Source organism: Bubalus kerabau, chromosome 2 (genome assembly GCF_029407905.1).
Source record: "Bubalus kerabau isolate K-KA32 ecotype Philippines breed swamp buffalo chromosome 2, PCC_UOA_SB_1v2, whole genome shotgun sequence".
Classification (NCBI taxonomy): Eukaryota; Metazoa; Chordata; class Mammalia; order Artiodactyla; family Bovidae; genus Bubalus; species Bubalus kerabau.
The window spans coordinates 178,845,502-178,865,324 of record NC_073625.1 but is presented as its reverse complement, the minus strand read 5'-3'; the positions used below and the strand labels follow the sequence as shown (position 1 = coordinate 178,865,324).

The following is a 19,823-nucleotide window of genomic DNA, read 5'->3' as shown; positions in this document are numbered from 1 at the left end:
AGATTTTAAAACACAGAAGAAAGACCAGAGAATTCCCATGAATATTCTAAAATATAAATATTGGTAAATATGAAGAAAATTCAAAAGGAAACAAAAGTAACATAATTCCTGACATACAAAGAAACAAAAAATTCTGATCAGACTTCTCCGTAGAAACTATGCAAGCTGATTAAATAAGTCCATTCTAAAAGAAATCAATCCTGAATATTCATTGGAAGGACTGATGCTGAAGCTGAAGCTCCAATTCTTTGGCCATCTGATGCAAAGCCAACTCACTGGAAAAGACCCTGATGCTGGGAAAGAGAGAAGGCAGGAGAAGGGGACAACAGAGGATGAGATGGTTAGATGGCATCATTGACTCAAGAGACATGAGTCTGGGCAAACTCCAGGAGATGGTGAAGGACAGGGAAGTCTGGAATGCTGGGGTCCATGGTATTAGTCACTCAGTTGTGCCTGACTCTTTGTGACCCCATGGACTGCAGCACACCAGGCTTCCCTGTCCATCACCAGCTCCAACAATGTAAGCTGAAAGACAGATAAGCATTGTTTGAAATGTGAAGTGGAAAAAATCATGAAAATTGAATTATCAATCTTTCAAAAACAAAAGAAAGAAATGATGTCATGGAAAATGGAAGACTAGGAAACCTCAAAACTTAGGCCCTCCAGTAAAGGAACTTTTGTTGTTTTTTAGTTATTAAGTCAAGTCCAATTTTGGGGGGACCCCATGAACTGTAGTCCACCAGGTTCCTCTGTCCATGGGATTTCCCAAGCAAGAATACTGGAGTGGGTTGCCATTTCCTTCTCCAGGGGAGTCTTCCTGACCCAGGGATCAAACCCACATCTTCTATATTGGCAGGTGGATTCTTTACCATTGAACTACCAGGGAAGCCAGAAGCAACTCTTAGTTTGGCCAAAAAAACAACAAAGCTCATCTCTTATGAACATATGGAATCTAATAAAAGTTTATGATAAAGAGAGGAGTGCTAAAAGACGTCTATTATATTTGATAAGAGAGCACAGTAGTACTTTTGCTTACTCATATGCCACCTCCATACCCCACAAGGACAGCACACCAAGTTACTGGTGTGGCTTCCTAGTGCCAAAGAGAACACCATGGACTTGTTCTCGTAAACTGTAGCAGAGTGTTTTGAACAGCTTCCTTTTTCTTTTTTTGGAAAAACTATTATCTTTTAAAAGCATTTAAACACACAGTGATACAAGTAGCTGTCTGTGGCAAGAGAGTGGATTGCATAAGCATTAAACAATCTAAAAAGCTTCAAATTTAAAAAGGGGGAGAAGAAAGATATTTGGGGAATAAGAACTCTAAAGGGGTATCACATATGGAAGGAAATGGAGAGTATTACATGAATGCCCAGGGCTGGATGGATTCTTAGACAAGAACTAAGGAGTACAGGCTTTCAATTCTAGGTGATCTTTGCTCTCCGTGCAAGCACAAAGTGAATACTAAGGCAAAGCTGTAGGAAGCCTGCCTAATTTTTGAAGAAGTACCTCAGCTAATAGACCATCTGCAAAAAAAAAAAAAAAAAAAAACACAGAAATTACTTGTTTCTATTAGCAAAAGAAATCTCAAAGATGACCACCGAACAAGACAACAAAATTTTAGGACCCACACATGACAAAGAATATAGTCCTTGCAAAAACAGATTAGCAAAGCAAATAAAGAGATGACTGTAGTCCTTGAAAAGACAACAGTAAACCATGGGAAGGAGAGAAGAACCTAGTGTCCAATGTTACAACAATGGACATATTGAAAATGTCCAGTTTTTTAATAACATCAAAAATTCAAAAGGCATACAAAAAAATATGAAATGATGGCCCATTAACAGGGAAAAAAAAAAAAAACCACAGAAATCATCTCCATCTAAGCCCAGATATTGAACTTAGACTTCCAGAAGTAGATAAACAAAGAGAGACAAGAAAGAATATCTGAAGATACATGGCAAAAACTTAACCTATTTTAAATACATAAATCTACACAATGAGTAAGATAAATGAACTCCAAAAAGGCCCCTTCTCCTCCTGCCCCCAATCCCTCCCAGCATCAGGGTTTTTCCAATGAGTCAACTCTTCGCATGAGGTGGCCAAAGTACTGGAGTTTCAGCTTTAGCATCAGTCCTTTCAGAGAACACCCAGGACTGATCTCCTTCAGAATGGACTGGTTGGATCTCCTTGCAGTCCAAGGGACTCTCAAGAGTCTTCTCCAACACCACAGTTCAAAAGCATCGATTCTTCAGCACTCAGCTTTCTTCACAGTCCAACTCTCACATCCATACATGACCACTGGAAAAACCATAGCCTTGACTAGACGGATCTTTGTTGACAAAGTAATGTCTCTGCTTTTGAATATGCTATCTAGGTTGGTCATAACTTTCCTTCCAAGGAGTAAGCGTCTTTTAATTTCATGGCTGCAGGCACCATCTGCAGTGAATACTGAAATTGGGCCAATTAATAAACCTACAAGAGCCACTATGTGTTCAACTCAAAGGAAGAATTGTATGTCTCTCACTTTCAATCAAAACCTAATTGTGATTAAGCTTAATGAAGAAGGAATGTTGAAAGCTCAGAGTGATCAAAAGCAAGGCCTCCTGCACCAGTTAGTCAAATTGTGAATTCAAAGAAAAGTTCTTGAAGAAAATTGAAAATGCTATCCTAGAAAACACAAGAATGATAAGGAAACAAAACAGCCTACTGGTGATAGAAAGTCTGAGTGATCTAGATAAAAGATCAAATCAGTTACAACTTTCTCTTAAGCCAAGTCTAATCCAAAAAAGGCCCTAACTCTCTTAATTCTATAAAGGCTAAGAGAACTGAAGAAGCTGCAATAGAAAAGTCTGAAGCTAGCAGAGATTGGTACATGGCACTTAAGGAAAGAAGCTGTCTCCTTAAACTAAAAGTGCAAGGTAAAGCAGCAAATGCTGATGCAGAAGTTGCACCAAATTAACTAGAAGATCTAGTTAAAATAATTAAGGTATTTACACTAAACTGGGAGTTCTCAGTCCCTCTGCCAGATCCCCAGGTGGAGAAATCTGTTGTGGGGCCTAGAACATTCACAACAGTGCAAGAACTTCTTTGGGATAATTGTTCTCCAGTTTCTGGGTGGCCTGCTCTGTGGCTCTGTACTGAGGATAATGGCGACCTCCTCCGAGAGGACTTATGCCACTAGCCACACCTCCCAGAATTATCCCAGCAGCTAGTCACTTCTGACGCACGCTTCCACAAGACATTCAAACACAGAAAGGCAGGTCTGGCTCAGCCTCTTGTGGAGATCACAGCTCTTTCCCTGGTCCTGGGGCACCCAGGTTTTTGTTTGCACCCTCCGAGAGTATCTGGATGGTATGAGGTTTGATTTTAAATGTGACTGCACCCTCCTACCATCTTCTTGTGGCGTCCTTGGCCCTTGTACATGGGGTATCTTTTTGGGGGATTTCCAACATTCTCCTGTCTATAGTTGTTCAGCAGCTAATACACAGAGTTCCTGAAGAACTATGGATGGAGGCTCGAACAGGAGGCAGTGATCAAAACCATCCCCAAGAAAAAGAAATGCAGAAAGGCAAAATGGTTGTCTGAGAAGGCCTTACAAATAGCTGAGAAAAGAGAAGCAAAAGGCAAAGGAGAAAAGGAAAGCTATATCCATCAGAATACAGAGTTCCAAAGAACACCAAAAAAACATAAGAAAGCTTTCCTCAGTGATCAATGCAAAGAAATACAGGAAAACAATATAGGAAAGACTAAAGATCTCTTCAAGAAAATTAGAGATACCAAGGGAATATTTCATGCAAAGACAGGCACAATAAATGAAAGAAACAGTATAAATGTAACAGACGCAGAAGATATTAAGAAGATGGTGGCAAGAATACACAAAAGAACTATACAAAAAAAAAGCTTTTAATGATCCGGATAACGACAATGGTATGATTGATCACTCATCTGCACCCAGACATCCTGCAGTGTGAAGTCAACTGGGCCTTAGGAAGCATTACTACGAAAAAAAGCTAGTGAAGGTGACAGAATTCAAGAAGAGCTATTGCAAATCCTAAAAGACTATGCTGTCAAAGTGCTGCATTCAATATCTCAGCAAATTTGGAAAACTCAGCAGTGGCCACAGGACTTGAAAAGGATAGTTTTCATTCCAATCCCAAAAGAAGGCAATGCAAAAGAATGTTCAAACTACCAAACTGCATTCTTTTCACATGCTACCAAATTAATGCTCAAAATCCTTCAAACTAGCCTTCAACAGTATTTGAACCAAGAGCTTCTAGATGTACAAGCTGGATTTAGAAAAGTCAGAGGAACCAGGGATCAAATTGAAAAAAATCCATTGCATCATAGAAAAAGCAAGAGAATTCCAGAAAAAAACATCTACTTGTGCTCCATTGACTACACCAAAGCCTTTTACTGTTTGGATCACAATAAATGTGGAATAAATGTGGAAAATTCTTTAAGAGAAATACCAGACCACCTTACCTGCCTCCTGAGAAATCTGTATGCAGGTCAAGAAGCAACAGTCAAAACCAGATATGAAACAATGGACTGGTTTCAAATCGAGAAAGGAGTACGTCAAGGCTGTCTATTGTCACCCTGCTTATTTAACTTAATGCAAAGTACATCGTGCGAAATGCCAGGCTGGACGATGCACAAGCTGGAATCAAGACTGCCAGGAGAAATATCAATAAACTCAGATATGCAGATGACATCACCCTTATACCACAAAGCAAAGAGGAACTAAAGAGCCTCTTGATGAGGGTTAAAGGGAAGAGTGATAAAACTGACTTAAAACTTAACATTCAAAAAACAAATATCATGGCATCTGGTCTCATCACTTCATGGCAAATAGATGGGGAAACAGTGAAAACAGTGACTGACTTTATTTTTCTGGGCTCCAAAATCACTGCAGATGGTGACTGCAGCCACGAAATTAAAAGAGGCTTGCCCTTGGAAAAAAAGATATGACAAACCTAGACAATATATAAAAAAGCAGAGACATCATTCTGTCAACAAAGGCACATCTAGCTAAATCCATAGTTTTTCCAGTAGTCATGTACGGATACAAGAGCTAGACCATAATAAAGAAGGCTGTGCACTGAAGAATTGATACTTTTGAACTGTGGTGTTGGAGAAGACTGTTGAGTCCCTTGAACAGCAAGGAGATCCAACCAGTCAATCCTAAGGGAAATCAACCCTGAATATTCATTGGAAGGACTCATGCTGAAGCTGATGCTCCAGTACTTTGGCCATCTTATGGGATGAGCAGACGCATTGAAAAAGACCCTGATGCTGGGAAACACTGAAGGCAGGAGGAGAAAGGGATGACAGAGGATGAGACGGTTAGAATTCAATGGACATGAGTTTGAACAAACTCCAGGAGATGGTGAAGGACAGGGAAGCCTGGTATGCTGCAGTCCATGGGGTTGCAAACATTCGGCCATGACTGAGTGACTGAGCAACAAAACTAAACAAAATTTTCTCAATGTAGACAAAATAGTATTACACTGGAAGAAGATGCCATTGAGAACTTTCACAGGTATAAAGAGAAGTCAGTGCCTGGCTTCAAAGTTTCAAAAAAACAAGCACACTTTCCTGACAGGGTCTAATGCAACTAGTGACTTTAAATTGAAGCCAGCGTTCATTTACTATTCCAAAAATCACAGGGCCCTAAAGAATTACACTATTATCTATTCTGCCTGTGCTACAGAAATGGAAAAACAAAGCCTGGTTGACAGTACATCTGTTTGCAACACTGTTTAGTAAATGCTTTAAGCCTACTCTTGAGATCTACTGCTCAGAATAAAAAAAGATTCAAATATTACTTACAGCTCGTTGACAATGTACCTGATCAACGAAGAACTCTGCTAAAGATGCACATTGAGACATATGCCATTTTCACATCTCCTGACACAGAACCCATCCTGCAGCCCACAAGGAGTTATTTCACTTTTCAAGTTTTTTTAGTTAAGAAATACCTATTTTAAGATTGTAACTGTCATAGATAGTGATTTCTCTGATGAACCTGGATGAGGTCAGATGAAAACCAGGAAAACATTCATTCATTCAAAATGGTATTTTCTAGATACCATTAGTGATGTTCCTGATTCATGGAAAGGGTCAAAATACCAACAAGAGTTTGCAAACACTTGTTATCAACCCTCACAGATGACTTTGAGGCATTCAAGTCTTCAGGGGGAGAAAGAACTGCTGGTGCAGTGAGTGAAATAGCAAAGAACTAAAATTAGAAGTGGAGTCTGAATATGTGACTGCATTGTTACAAATCTCATGATAAACACTAACAAATGAGAAGGTTCCTGCATATGAGCAAACAAAGTACTTTCTTGATATGAAAGCTGTAACTGCTGAAGATGCTGAGCAGATGTTGAAATGACAATAAAGAGTTTAGAATATTATGCAAACCTAACTGATAAAGCAGTGGCAAGTTTGGGAGGGCTCACTCCAATTTTTTTAAAAAGTTCTATTGTGGGTAAAATAGTATCAAACAGCACTGCATGCTATAGGGAAATCATTCATGAATTGAAGAGTCCCCAATGTGGCAAACTTCACTGTTGCCTTATTTTAAGAAACTGCCACAGTCACTCCATCCTTTGGAAACCACAACCCTAATTATTCAGCAGCAATCAACACTGAGGCATGACCCTCCTTCAGCAAAAAGACTACAAATAGCTGAAGGCTCAGATGATGGCTAGCATGTCTTACCAATAAAGTGTTCTTATATATGTAAATAAAGGTATGTACATCATTTAAGACATAGTGACACTGAAAACTTAACAAGCTATAGTTTAGACCAAACATAACTGGAAAACTTAAAAACTCAAGTGACTCAAGTAACTTTATTGTGCTATTTGCTTTACTGTGGTGTTCTAGAACAAAACCCACAATATATTTGAGGTATGCCCAAATATATAAATAAAAAGTCAAGTTACTACTGTTTCAAACTAAATTGATATAAACATAAGATATCATGATCACCAGTGTAATTTAAAATGAAATTTTTTAAATGAAAAAGGTACACTAGAAGATCAAACACAAAGGAAGGCAGTGATGGAGAAATTAAGCAACAAAGAAGATCACTGTAGCAGTGTTTACAATAGCCGAAACACCGCTGTTCAGTTGCTAAGTTGTGTCCAACTTTGTGACCCCATGGACTGCAACACGCCTGGCTTCCCTGTCCTCCACTATCTCTAGGAGTTTACTCAAACTCATGTCCACTGAGTCATGATGCCATGCACCATCTCATCCTCTGTCACCCCTTTCTCCTCCTGTCCTCAATCTTTCCCAGCATCAGGGTCTTTCCCATGAGTTGGCTCTTTGCATCAGGTGGCCAAAGTATTGGAACATCAGCTTCAGCATCAGTCCTTTAGATGAATATTTGGGTTTAATTTCCTGTAGGATAGATTGGTTTGATATCCTTGCTTCCCTAAAGACTCTCAAGAGTCTTTTCCAGCACCATAATTATAAACCATCAATTCTTCAGCATTCAGCCTTCTTTATGGTCCAACTTTCACATCAATACATGATTACAGGAAAAACCACAGCTTTGATCATACAGGCCTTTGTCAGCAAAGTAATGTCTTTGCTTTTTAATATGCTGTCTAGGTTTGTCATAGCTTTCTTTATAAGGAGTAGGATTTTTTTTTTTTTTTTAAATTTTGTGGCTGTGGTCAAGAAAATCACTACAAACTGTGGAAAATTCTTCAAGAAATGGGAATATCAGACCATCTTACCTGCCTCTTGAGAAATCTGTATGCAGGTCAGGAAGCAACAGTTAGAACTGGACATGGAAAAACACACTAGTTCCAAATAGAGAAAGGAGTACTTCAAGGCTGTATATGGTCACCCTGCTTATTTAACTTCTATGCAGAGTACATCATGAGAAACACTGGGCTGGATGAAGCACAAGCTGGAATCAAGACTGCCAGGAGAAATATCAATAACCTCAGATATGCAGATGACACCACCCTTATGGCAGAAAGTGAAGAAGAATGAAAGAGCCTCTTGATGAAAGTGAAAGAGGAGAGTGAAAAAGTTGGCTTAAAACTCAACATTCAGAAAACTAATCATGGCATCTGGTCCCATCACTTCATAGCAAACAGATGGGGAAACAGTGGAAACAGTGTCTAACTTTATTTTTTTGGGCTCCAAAATCACTGCACGTGGTGACTGCATCCATGAAATTAAAAGACGCTTACTCCTTGGAAGGAAAGTGAGGACCAACCTAGACAGCATATTAAAAAGCAGAGACATTACTTTGCCAACAAAGGTCTGTCTAGTCAAAGCTATGGTTTTTCCAATAGTCATGTATGTTTGTGCGAGTTGGACTATATATAAAGAAAGCTGAGAGCCAAAGAATTGATGATTTTGAACTGTAGTGTTGGAAAAGACTCTTGAGAGTCCCTTGGACTGCAAGGAGATCCAACTAGTCCATCCTAAAAGAAATCAGTCCTGAATATTCATTGGAAGGACTGATGCTGAGGCTAAAATTCCAATTCTTTGGCCACGTGATGTGAAGAACTGATTCATTGGAAAAGACCCTGATGCTGGAAACGATTGAAGGCAGGTGGAGAAGGGGACAACAGAGGAGGAGATGGTTGGATGGAATCACTGACTCGATGGACATGAATTTGAGTAAACTCCGGAAGTTGGGTGATGGACAGGGAGGCCTGGCATGCTGCAGTCCATAGGGTCGCAAAGAGGTGGACACGACTGAGCGACTGAACTGAGCTGGAAAAACCACAGCTTTGACTATATGGACCTTTGTCAGCAAAGTGGTATCTCTGCTTTTTAATACACTTTCTAGGTTTGTCATAGCTTTCTTTATAAGGAGTAAGAGCTTTTTAATTTCGTGGATGCAGTCACTGTCCACAGTGATTTTGGAACCCAGTGGAAAATGTCACTGTTTCCACTTTTTTCTCCATCTATTTGCGATGAAGTGATGGGACCAGATGCCATGATCTTAGTCTTTTGCATGCTGAGTTTTAAGCCAGGTTTTTCACTCCCTTTTTTCACCCTCATCAAAAGGCCCTTTAGTTCTTCTCTGCTTTCTGCCACTAGAGTAGTATCATCTGCATGTCTAAGATTGCTGGTATTGTTCCTGGCAATCTTGATTCCGGCTTGTGATTCTTCCAGCCCTGAGTTTCACATGATTACTCTGCATGTAAGTTAAAAAAGCAGGGTGACAACATACAGCCTTGGGGTACTCCCTGCCTCATTTTGAACGAGCCAAGACATGGAGGCAAACTAAATGTCCATTGACTGAGGAATGGATAAAGAAAATGGTGTGTATATATATGTGGACACACCACACAAACACACAATGTAGTATTTCACACAATGTAATATTACTAAGCCATTAAAAAGAATGAATTAACACCATTGGCAACAACATGGATGGACCTACAAAATGTCATACTGAGTGAACTAAGTCACACAGAAATATTATATAACATCCCTTTTATGTGGAATCTAAAAAGAAATGATACAAATGAACTAACGTACAAAACAGATACTCACAGACTTAGAGAACAAATTTCTCATTGCCAGGGCAGGGATGGGAGAAAGGGATAATTATGGAGTTTGGGATGGACATATACACACTGCTGTATTTAAAATGCATTACCAACAAGGACCTACTGTACAGCACATGGAACTCTACTCAATGTTACGTGCCAGCTTGGATGGGAGCGGGGTTTGGGGGACAATAGAAACATTTATGTGTATGGCTAAGTCCTTTTGCTGTTCACTTGAAAATATCACACTATTGTTTGTTAATCAGCTACACCCCAATACAAAGTTAAAGAAAAATGAAGATATAAGACAAGCAAGAAAGAAAAAAAAAAAAGCATAGTGTCAAAAGTCTTTCCTTATCAAGAGTGCATGCTCAGTCAGTCAGTTGTGTCGGACTCTTTGCAACCCCATGGACTGTGGCCACAGTTGGTGATTTCAATACACCACTTTCCAAAAAAAAAAAAACAAAACCCCAAGACCAGACATAAGATTAATAAGGCAATAGAGGACTTGAACAACAGATACCATATATCAAACAGACCTAATAGACATATAAGGAACACTCCACCCAAAAACAGAATACACCCTTTTCTCAAGTGCACATACAACTTCTACAGCATAGCTGATTAGGCCACAAAAAAGTCCCAGCAACTTTTAAAAGCTTGAAATCACAGAAACTGTATTCTTAGAGCAGAAAGCAAAGGAAGTAGAAATCAGTAACAGGAGAGAAACTGGAAAATTTGCAAATATGTGGAAACTAAACAGCATACTCTTAAATTACTGAGTTAAAGAAGAAATGACAAATTAGAATACTATGAGACTAGTGAAAACAAAGACATTATATGTCAAAATTTATGAGACACACCAAAAGCAGTGCTCAGAGGGAAATATAACTGTAAACCCCCACATTAAAAAGAAATGTATGAATTCAATAATCTAACTCTCTACCTTAATGAAGAGCAAATTAAACCTGTGTGCATGCTACATCGCTGCAGTCATGTCTGACTCTTTGCGACCCAATGGACTGTAGTCCGCCAGGCTCCTCTGTCCATGAGATTTTACAGGCAAGAATACTGGAGTGGGTTGCCATGCCCCCACTCCAGAGGATCTTCCTGACCCAGACACGAACCTGCTTCTCTCATGTCGCCTGCATTGGCTGGCAGATTCTAGTGCCACCTGGGAAGCCCAAGTTAAACCTGAAGGCAGCAAATTTATGAAATAATAAAAATAAAAGAAGAAATAAACAAGAGTAGAGAAATAACAGAATTTATAAGGCTAAAATTTGACTTTTTAAAATGTATTGACATTACTGACAAACTTTCAGACTCAGTAAGTAAAAAAGAGAGAAGATGCAAATAACCACACTCATAAATTAAAGCAGTAATATTACTATCAACCTTACAGAGAAATAGGTTCCCACAGTAAGCCACTGCTGATTCATGCCTCCAATCTCTCCAACACTAGTAGTTCCCTCACCAGGGATCGGACCCATGGCCCTGGCAGTGGAAATGTGGAACTCTAACCACTGAACCACCAACAAATTCCCTCTAATGGAACATTTTCGTATCAAGTATTTCAAATTAATGAAGGTCTAACTTCATGAAAGTGTGTGCACTGTCAAAGGTGTCATCATGCAGCTGGCGTGTAGAATACTAAAAAGAACTTAGGGTTGAACTGAACTGAATTCATCCAGGAATTCAACCTACATGAAGACTTGACATCAGGACCTCTACCTATCATTGAGCCTACAGGAGCCCCACCCTGCCATCCTGATCTGAGCCCCATGCCAACTGGCTCCTAAGCCCTGTGCAGCTGCCCTGGGTGAAGAGATACGAGCTCCTCCCACAGTTACATGGCCTTTGTTCAGATGACTGAAGCAGACAAGCAGATGGTAGAATGAGGAGGGACAGGACGTGCTGATACGATGCTCATTCTCTGTCTGCCACTGATGCTGGAGACTATGGCTTGGAGGCTTTGAATACTCCTAGGGGTTCTGCTCCTGAGGGCTGAGGGGACCAGGTCTCCATTTAGGGAATACTAGGAACATTCAGGAAAGCTCTGCACTGGGGTTTTTCAAACTTTGGTGTGTATCAGAATTACCTGAAAGTCTTGTTGGAATACAACTGCTGGATCCCATGCCCAGGGTCTGATTCAGTAGGTATGGGGTGTAACTCAAGAATCTACAGTTCTTTTTTTTTTATAGCCACGCCATGCAGTTTGCTGCATCTGTCCCCTGACCAGGGATTGAACCCATGCCCTTGGCAGTGAGAGCACAGAGTCCTAAGCACTGGACTTTCAAAGAATTTCCAAGATTCTGCATTTTTAACTGTGCCAAGGTGATACTGAAATTGCTGGTGGGGAACCATACTTTGAGAACTATTGCTATAGAGCCTGCAAGTGTTTCCTAACAGGATCTGATTAAAGGAATTTTAAATTTACATATTTATTTATTTATAAATTCCCACCTTTCTTAAATTTCTAGAATTAAAAACCTTATAGAAACAAAAAAGATTATAAGAGAATAGGAAAAAATTATATGCCAATAAACTGCATAACCTATATTAAATGGCTCAAGGAAAAGTAAAAGATTAGAACAAACCTGTAACATTCAAAGAGAATCAGCTATCAAAACCTGCTAACAAAAAAATCCAGAATCAGATGGTTACACTAATGAATTTTACAAGCAATTTAAATAAATAACAATGATCATTCTCAAAGTCTTCCTAAAAATATATGAGGAAGATTTCCTAACTCAATCTATAAAGCCAGCATTTCTTCTATATAAAAGCCAAACACAGCACCCTCCCCCCCCCCCAAAAAAAAACCTACAGAACAATTTCTCCTATAAATGTAAGTGCTGCTGCTGCTAAGTCACTTCAGTCATGTCCAACTCTGTGCGACCCCATAGACGGCAGCTCACCAGGCCCCTGCCAGTCCCTGGGATTCTCCAGGCAAGAACACTGGAGTGGGTTGCCATTTCCTTCTCCAATGCATGAAAGTGAAAAGTGAAAGTGAAGTCGCTCAGTCGTGCCTGACTCTTAGCGACCCCATGGACTGCAGCCCACCAGGCTCCTCCGTCCATGGGATTTTCCAGGCAAGAGTACTGGAGTGGGGTGCCATTGCCTTCTCTGAAATATAAGTGCAAAAATTTTCAAATAGCAAACATACAACTACATATTATATAATACATACCATGGGGAAGGGGGGCTTACCCAAGAATGCCAAAGTTGTCCAACATTAGAAAATCAATGTAATACGATACATTATTAGAAAGTAAAAACCACAAAATCATCTCAAATTAAGACAAAAAGCATTTCACAAAATCTCAAGAGACACTAAAGAGCCAAAACATTACTTCATGATAAAAACTAGGAAACTGAATGGAACTTTCTTAATATAATAAAGGGCATTTATGAAAAACAAGTAACTAACTTCATACTCTGTTGAACGACTAAAATAAAAGCTACCCCCTCTAAAATCAAGAAGTCAACAATGTTCATTTTTACCATGGTTTTCAACAAATTAGTGTATGTTGAAGCAGAACAATTATGCAAGAAAGAGACATAAATCACATCCAAGTAGGAAAAGAAGTGATACTATCTTTATTCTATATATAACCCTTAATATATAGAAAATCTTAAGGAATCGACAATAGCCAAATACTAGTTGAAAATGGCATCACTGACTCAATGGAAACGAGTCTGAGCATCCTCATGGAGATAGTGAGCGATAGGGAAGCCTGGTGGGCTGCAGCCCATGGGGTCGCCAAAAGTTGGACACAACTAAGCGACTGAACAAGTTGAAAAAAACTTGTAGGTGGAAGACAACATACAAAAATGAATTCTTTTTTAGAACTAATAAGTTTAACAATGTGAGAGGATAAAAAATCAACCACAAAACACTGTTTTTGTACAGTGACCATTAAAAAAAATGAAAGGGAAGAAAATTACATTTACAGTTGCATTAGAATAAAGGAAACATTTAAAAAAGAAATTTAACCAAGGTAAAAGATTTGTTCACAGATGGGAAGACAATATTATAAGGATGCCACTAGGTACTCAAAGCAATCTACAGATTCAATATTGTACTTTTCAAAATCTTAATTCTTTTATACAGAAAATCTCATCCGAAATTCTTATGGAATCTCATGGAAAGGACCTTTAAAGCCAAAATGATCTTGGAAAGAGAGACCAAATTTGGAAGTCTCACACTTCTAGAGATCAAATTTCACCACAAAGTGACAGTAATCAAAACACTGTGATACAAGTATAGAGACAAACATACAAACCAAAAGAAAACCACTTCCAGAAATAAATCCTCACATATTTGGTCAAATGGATTCTGGCAAGAAAACCAAGATCATGCAAATAAGGGAAACACTGTCTTTTCAAAAAAAAACGGTGCTGGGAAGTATAGATATTCACATACAGGAAAAAAAGAAATTGAATCCTGGTCTTACATCATGCACAAAAATCAACTGAAAATGGACCAAACATCTAAGTGTAAAAAAATTATAAAACTTCTTAAAGAAAAACTAGTGCAAAAGCATCATGATAGTAGATTTGGAAATGATTTATTGGCTGTGACACCAAAGGCACAGGCAACAAAAGAAAAAATAAGATAGATTTCATCAATATAAAAAAACTTTTCTGCATCAAAGGACTTTATCAACAGAGTCAGAAGGCAACCAAAGGATAGTAAAAAAAAATTTGGAAATCATTTATTTGATAAGAATCTAGTACCCAGAATACAAAGATGACCCTTGAACAACACAGGGCTTATAAGGTTCAACCACCCATATGGTTGAAAAATCACATATAACTTCACAGATGGCACTCTACATCCAGTTATGCAGACACAGATTCAACCAACTGTAGACTGTGTTTAGTACTACTGGATGCATTTATTGAAAAAATTCTATGTTTAAGTGGATTCACATAATTCATATTCATGCTGTTCAAGAGTCCACTGTAATTTCTTACTATCCAATTACACCAAAAAAAAAAAAAAAAAAAAAAAAACAACCCAGTTAAAAAGAAATTGTCAGAACTTCTCTGGAGGTTCAGTGGTTGGAAGTCCACCTGCCAACACAGGGGACATAGGTTCATCCCCTCGTCCTGGAAGATCCCACATGCCTTGGAGCGACTAGGCCTCTGCACAACAATTACTGAGTCTGTGCTCTAGAGCCTGTGAGCTGCAACTACTACACTCGAGAATCTGAAGCCCATGCTCCACAACAAGACAAGCCAGGATAAGGAGAAGCCCACGCACCACAACAAAGAGGAGCTTCAGCTCACCACAACTTGAGGATGCTGCCTGCAGCAACAAGGACCCACCACAACCAAAAATAAATAATATATCTTTTTAAAATGGTCAAAGGACTCAAACAGACACTTCTCCAAAGAAGATATATTATTGGCCAATAAGCACATCAAGAGTTGAGGCTCAACTTGTTAGAGAAATGCACATCAAAACCAGAATGCAATAACATTTTCCAGTTTTGAGGATGGCTATAATCACAAAATGGAATATAACAAATATGTGAAAAGCTTTGTCATCTCTGGTTAGGTAATGAGTTCTTACATGTTGACACCAAAAGTATCATTCATAAAAAGAAACAAAAAAGAGACAACTGGACTTAATCTTTTTTCTCTGAAAAAGACATGTGAGAGATTTTAAAAAGTCATACACTAAGAGAAAATACTTTCAAATCATGTAATTGAAAAAGAACTTATAGGAAGAAAACTCAAACGTCAAATATAAGACAGAAAACAGTTCCTTTTTTTCCCATAGGTGAAGGATTTGAACAGACACTTCAACAAAGAACATAAAAGGGTAACATATATCTCCAGTGGATGCTCTTTACCATTGTTTTGTTGTTTTAGTCTATTAAGTTCTATCCAACTCTTTTGTGATCCAATGGCCTATAGCCCACTAGGCTCCTCTGTTCATGGGATTCCCCAGGCAAGAATACTGGAGTGGGTTGTTATTTCCTTCTCCAGGTGATCTTCTCATTAGGAAAATGGAAACTGGAACTGAAATGAGATACTACTACATACATATTAACATGACCAAAATTAAAAAGACCATTTCAAGTGTTGGTAAGGAGTCAAAACAGCTGGAAAATTCATACATAACATAGCTGGAAGAAATGGAAAAATAGCACAATCCCTTTGAAAAACAGCTAGTAACCAGACACTAACTATTAATATGTAACTAAGCAGCTAAAGTTGAATGGTTCTATGAAGACTTACAAGACCTTTTAGAACTAACACCGAAAAAAGATGTCCTTTTCATTATAGGGGACTAGAAAGCAAAAGTAGGAAGTCAAGAAACACCTGGACTTAACAGGCATTTTGGCCTTGGAGTACAGAATGAAGCAGGACAAAGGCTAATAAAGTTCTGCCAAGGGAAAGCACTGGGCATAGCAAACACCATCTTCCAACAACACAAGATAAGACTCTACACGTGGACATCACCAGATGTTCAACAACAAAATCAGACTGATTATATTTGTTGCAGCCAAAGATGGAGAAGCTCTATACACTCAGCAAAAACAAGACCGGGAGGAAACTGTGGCTCAGATCATGAACTCCTTATTGCCAAATTAAGACTTAAATTGAAGAAAGTGGGGAAAACCACTAGACCATTCAGATATGACCTAAATCAAATCCATTATGATTATACACAGGAAGTGAGAAATAGACTTAAGGGACTAGATGTGATAAGAGTGCCTGATGAATTATGGACAGAGGTTTGCGGCATTGTACAGGAGACCGGAATCAATACCATCCCCAAGAAAAATGAAAAAAAAGCAAAATGGCTGGCTGAGGAGGCCTTACAAATAGCTATGAAAATAAGCGAAAAGCAAAGGAGAAAAGGAAAGATATACCCATTTGAATGCAGAGTTCCAAAGAATAGCAAGGAGAGATAAGAAAGCCCTCCTCAGCGATCAATGCAAAGAAACAGAATGTGAAAAACTAGAGATCTCTACAGAAAATTAGAGATACTAAGGGAACATTTTATGCAAAGATGGGCTCAACAAAGGACAGAAATGGCAGGGACCTAACAGAAGCAGAAGATATTATGAAGATGTGGCAAGAATACAGAGAAGAACTATACAAAAAAGATCTTCATAACCCAGATAATCATGATGGTGTGATCACTCAACAAGAGCCAGACATCCTGGAATGTGAAGTCAAGTGAGCCTTAGGAAGCATCACCATGAACAAAGCTAGTGGAGGTGATGGAATTCTAGTTGACCTATTTCAAATCCTAAAAGATGATGCTGCATTCAATATGTCAGCAAATTTGGAAAACTCAGCAGTGGCCACAGGTCTGGAAAAGGTCAGTTTTCATTCCAATCCCAAAGAAAGGCAATGCCAAAGAATGCTCAAACTACTGCACAATTGCACTCATCTCATACGCTAGTAAAGTGACACTCAAAATTCTCCAAGCCAGGCTTCAGTAATACATGAACTGTGAACTTCCAGATGTTTAAGCTCGTTTTAGAAAAGGCAGAGGAACCAGAGATCAAATTGCCAACATCCACTAGATCATCGAAAAAGCAAGAGAGTTCAAGAAAAACATCTATTTCTGCCTTATTGACTATGGCAAAGCCTTTGACTGTGTGGATCACAATAAACTGTGGAAAATTCTGAAAGAGATGGGAATACCAGACCACCTGACATGCCTCTTCAGAAACCTGTATGCAGTTCAGGAAGCAACAGTGAGAGCTGGACATGGAACAACAGACTGGTTCCAAATAGGAAAAGGAGTACGTCAAGGCTGCATATTGACACCCCGCTTACTTAACTTCTATGCAGAGTACATCATGAGAAACGCTGGGCTGGAGGAAGCACAAGCTGGAATCAAGATTGCCGGGAGAAATATCAATAACCTCAGATACGCAGATGACACCACCCTTATGCAGAAAAGTGAAGAACTAAAGAGCCTCTTGATAAAAGTGAAAGAGGAGAGTGAAAAAGTTGGCTTAAAGCTCGACATTCAGAAAACTAAAAACTAAGATCATGGCATCTGGTCCCATCACTTCATGGCAAATAGATGGGGAAATAGTGCAAACAGTGGTTGACTTTATTTGGGCGGGCTCCAAAATCACTCCAGATGGTGATTGCAGCCATGAAATTAAAAGATACTTACTCTTTTGGAAGCAAAGTTATGACCAACCTAGACAGCATATTAAAAAGCAGATCCGTTACTTTGTCAACAAAGCTCTGTCTAGTCAAGGCTGTGGTTTTTCCAGTAGTCATGTATGGATGTGAGAGTTGGCCTATAAAGAAAGCTGAGTGTTGAAGAATTGATGCTTTTGAACTGTGGTGTTGGAGAAGACTCTTAATAGGAGTCCCTTGGACTGCAAGGAGATCCAACCAGTCCATCCTAAAGGAGATAAGTGCTGGGTGTTCACTGGACGGACTGATGTTGAAGCTGAAACTCCAATACTTTGGCCACCTGATGCAAAGAGCTGACTCATGTGAAAAGACTCTAACGCTGGGAAAGATTGAGGGCAGGAGGAGAAGGGGACGACACAGGATGAGGTGGTTAGATGGCATCACTGACTCATGGATATGAGTCTGAGGGAACTCCAGGAGTTGGTCATGGACAGGGAGGCCTGGCGTGCTGAGGTTCATGGGGTCGCAAAGAGTAGGACACGACTCAGTGACTGAACTGAAGGGAACTGAAAGCAATGCCACTCCTAGGTGGCAAAGTTCAAAGAAAGCTTATGTTCTTACAAAAAAAAAAAAAGGTGCATTAATAATCAAATGCTCGTAGTAATTTATTCATAACTGCCAGAAACTGTAAACATCCCCAAAGTGAAAGTGAAAGTGAAGTCGCTCAGTTGCATCCAACTCTTTGCGACCCCGTGCCCTGTAGCCTATCAGGCTTCTCAGTCCGTGGGATTTTCCAGGCAAGAATACTGGAGTGGGTTACTATTTCCTTCTCCAGGAGATCTTCCCAACCCAGGGATTGAACCTGGGTCTTCCGCATTTTAGGCAGACGCTTTACCATCTGAGCCACCAGGGAAGTCCAAACATCTCCAAACTATCCTTAATTAAAAGATTATAATTATACGATTAGCACATTCACAAGATGGAATACTATTCAACAATTAAATGAGTCTCAAGTACACAGACTATGTACTTACTGTAGAATTCCACTTACAAGACACTGAGAAAACCACAGAGAACAGAACAGACCAGTGGTTGTTAGAGACTGGGGTAAAAGAGGACTGACTAGAAAGCGACAGCATAACAGAATCTGGGGGTTGAACAACATACCCAAACGACAACTAACTTCTAAATCCAACCAGGATCGTCTGCAGAAACTCATTTAATTCTCAAATAAAATCTCAAATAACTGAGATAATTCTCAAAACGGAAAGGAACTAAAATGAGTAACTACAATATTTTGAAAAAGAAAAAAGTGAGAAGAAACAAAATACCTGATTTCTGTAAGTATACAAACTTACACAAGTTTAATAAGAAATACAAATATGGAATGCTTTACATGTTTATATGCAATTTACATTTTTTACTTGGAAAAAGCACTGTGGAAATTCTATACCATTTGTTAATACTTATGTGTCATAAGTGTATTTAGATCCTTAAGGATCTGTCTTCCTTAATCAGAAAAACATTTTAATATATACTTTAAACTTACATAAACACAGTATGGGGCTTCCCTGGTAGTTCAGCTCTTAAAGAATCCACGTGCAATGTAGGAGACCTGCGTTCGATCCCTGGGTGGGACGATCCCCTGGAGAACAGAATGGCAACCCATTTCAGTATTCTTGTCTGGGAAACCCCATGCACAGAGGAGCCTGGAGGCCTGCAATCTGTGGAGTTGCAAGAGTCGGACACAACTGAGCAGCTAAGCATAAACCTACTATAGCTTTAGTTTTATACCAATACAACATTAAAAGGCAGAACACTCAGCTTACCTTCCTGCATTTAATATTCTTGCTCAGAGAGTAAAGTCCACTGCTAGGTTTTTTTTTCCTTAGGGGCTTCCCAGGTGGCACTAGTAGTAAAGAACCCGCATGCCAATGAGGGAGACATCAGAGATATGAGTTCAATCCTTGAAGTCAGGAAAATCTCCTGGAGGAGGGCGAGGCAACCCACTCCAGTATTCTTGCCTGGACAGAGCAGCCTGATGGGCTATGGTCCACTGAGCTGCAAAGAGTCAGACACAACTGAAGTGACTTAGCATATATGAACACCAGGTTTTGGGATCAAGAAACAAGAGGTCTAGTGATGGTTTCAGGACATCTG

The 19,823-nt window shown here is 39.3% G+C and overlaps 1 protein-coding gene and 1 non-coding gene across 5 annotated transcripts in view; both read right to left on the bottom strand.

The window, feature by feature from the left end:
- Nucleotides 1–19,823, bottom strand: part of STAG1 (STAG1 cohesin complex component) — a 507,868-nt gene that overhangs the window by 359,291 nt on the left and 128,754 nt on the right. The window contains exons 2-3 of one of the 4 annotated variants that reach the window (XM_055569602.1): nt 19,493–19,724; nt 19,213–19,308 (exon numbers count right to left, since the gene is read on the bottom strand). The exons of 1 other annotated variant lie outside the window; for it this stretch is intronic. The gene's annotated coding sequence lies outside the window, so the exon portion shown is untranslated. The remainder of the gene's footprint in view (nt 1–19,212; nt 19,309–19,492; nt 19,725–19,823) is intronic. 2 more of the 4 variants (XM_055569604.1, XM_055569603.1) reach the window with 2 other exon arrangements.
- On the bottom strand, nt 18,505–18,576 carry TRNAF-AAA (transfer RNA phenylalanine (anticodon AAA)). The gene has a single exon. It is a non-coding gene; the product is annotated as a tRNA-Phe (tRNA).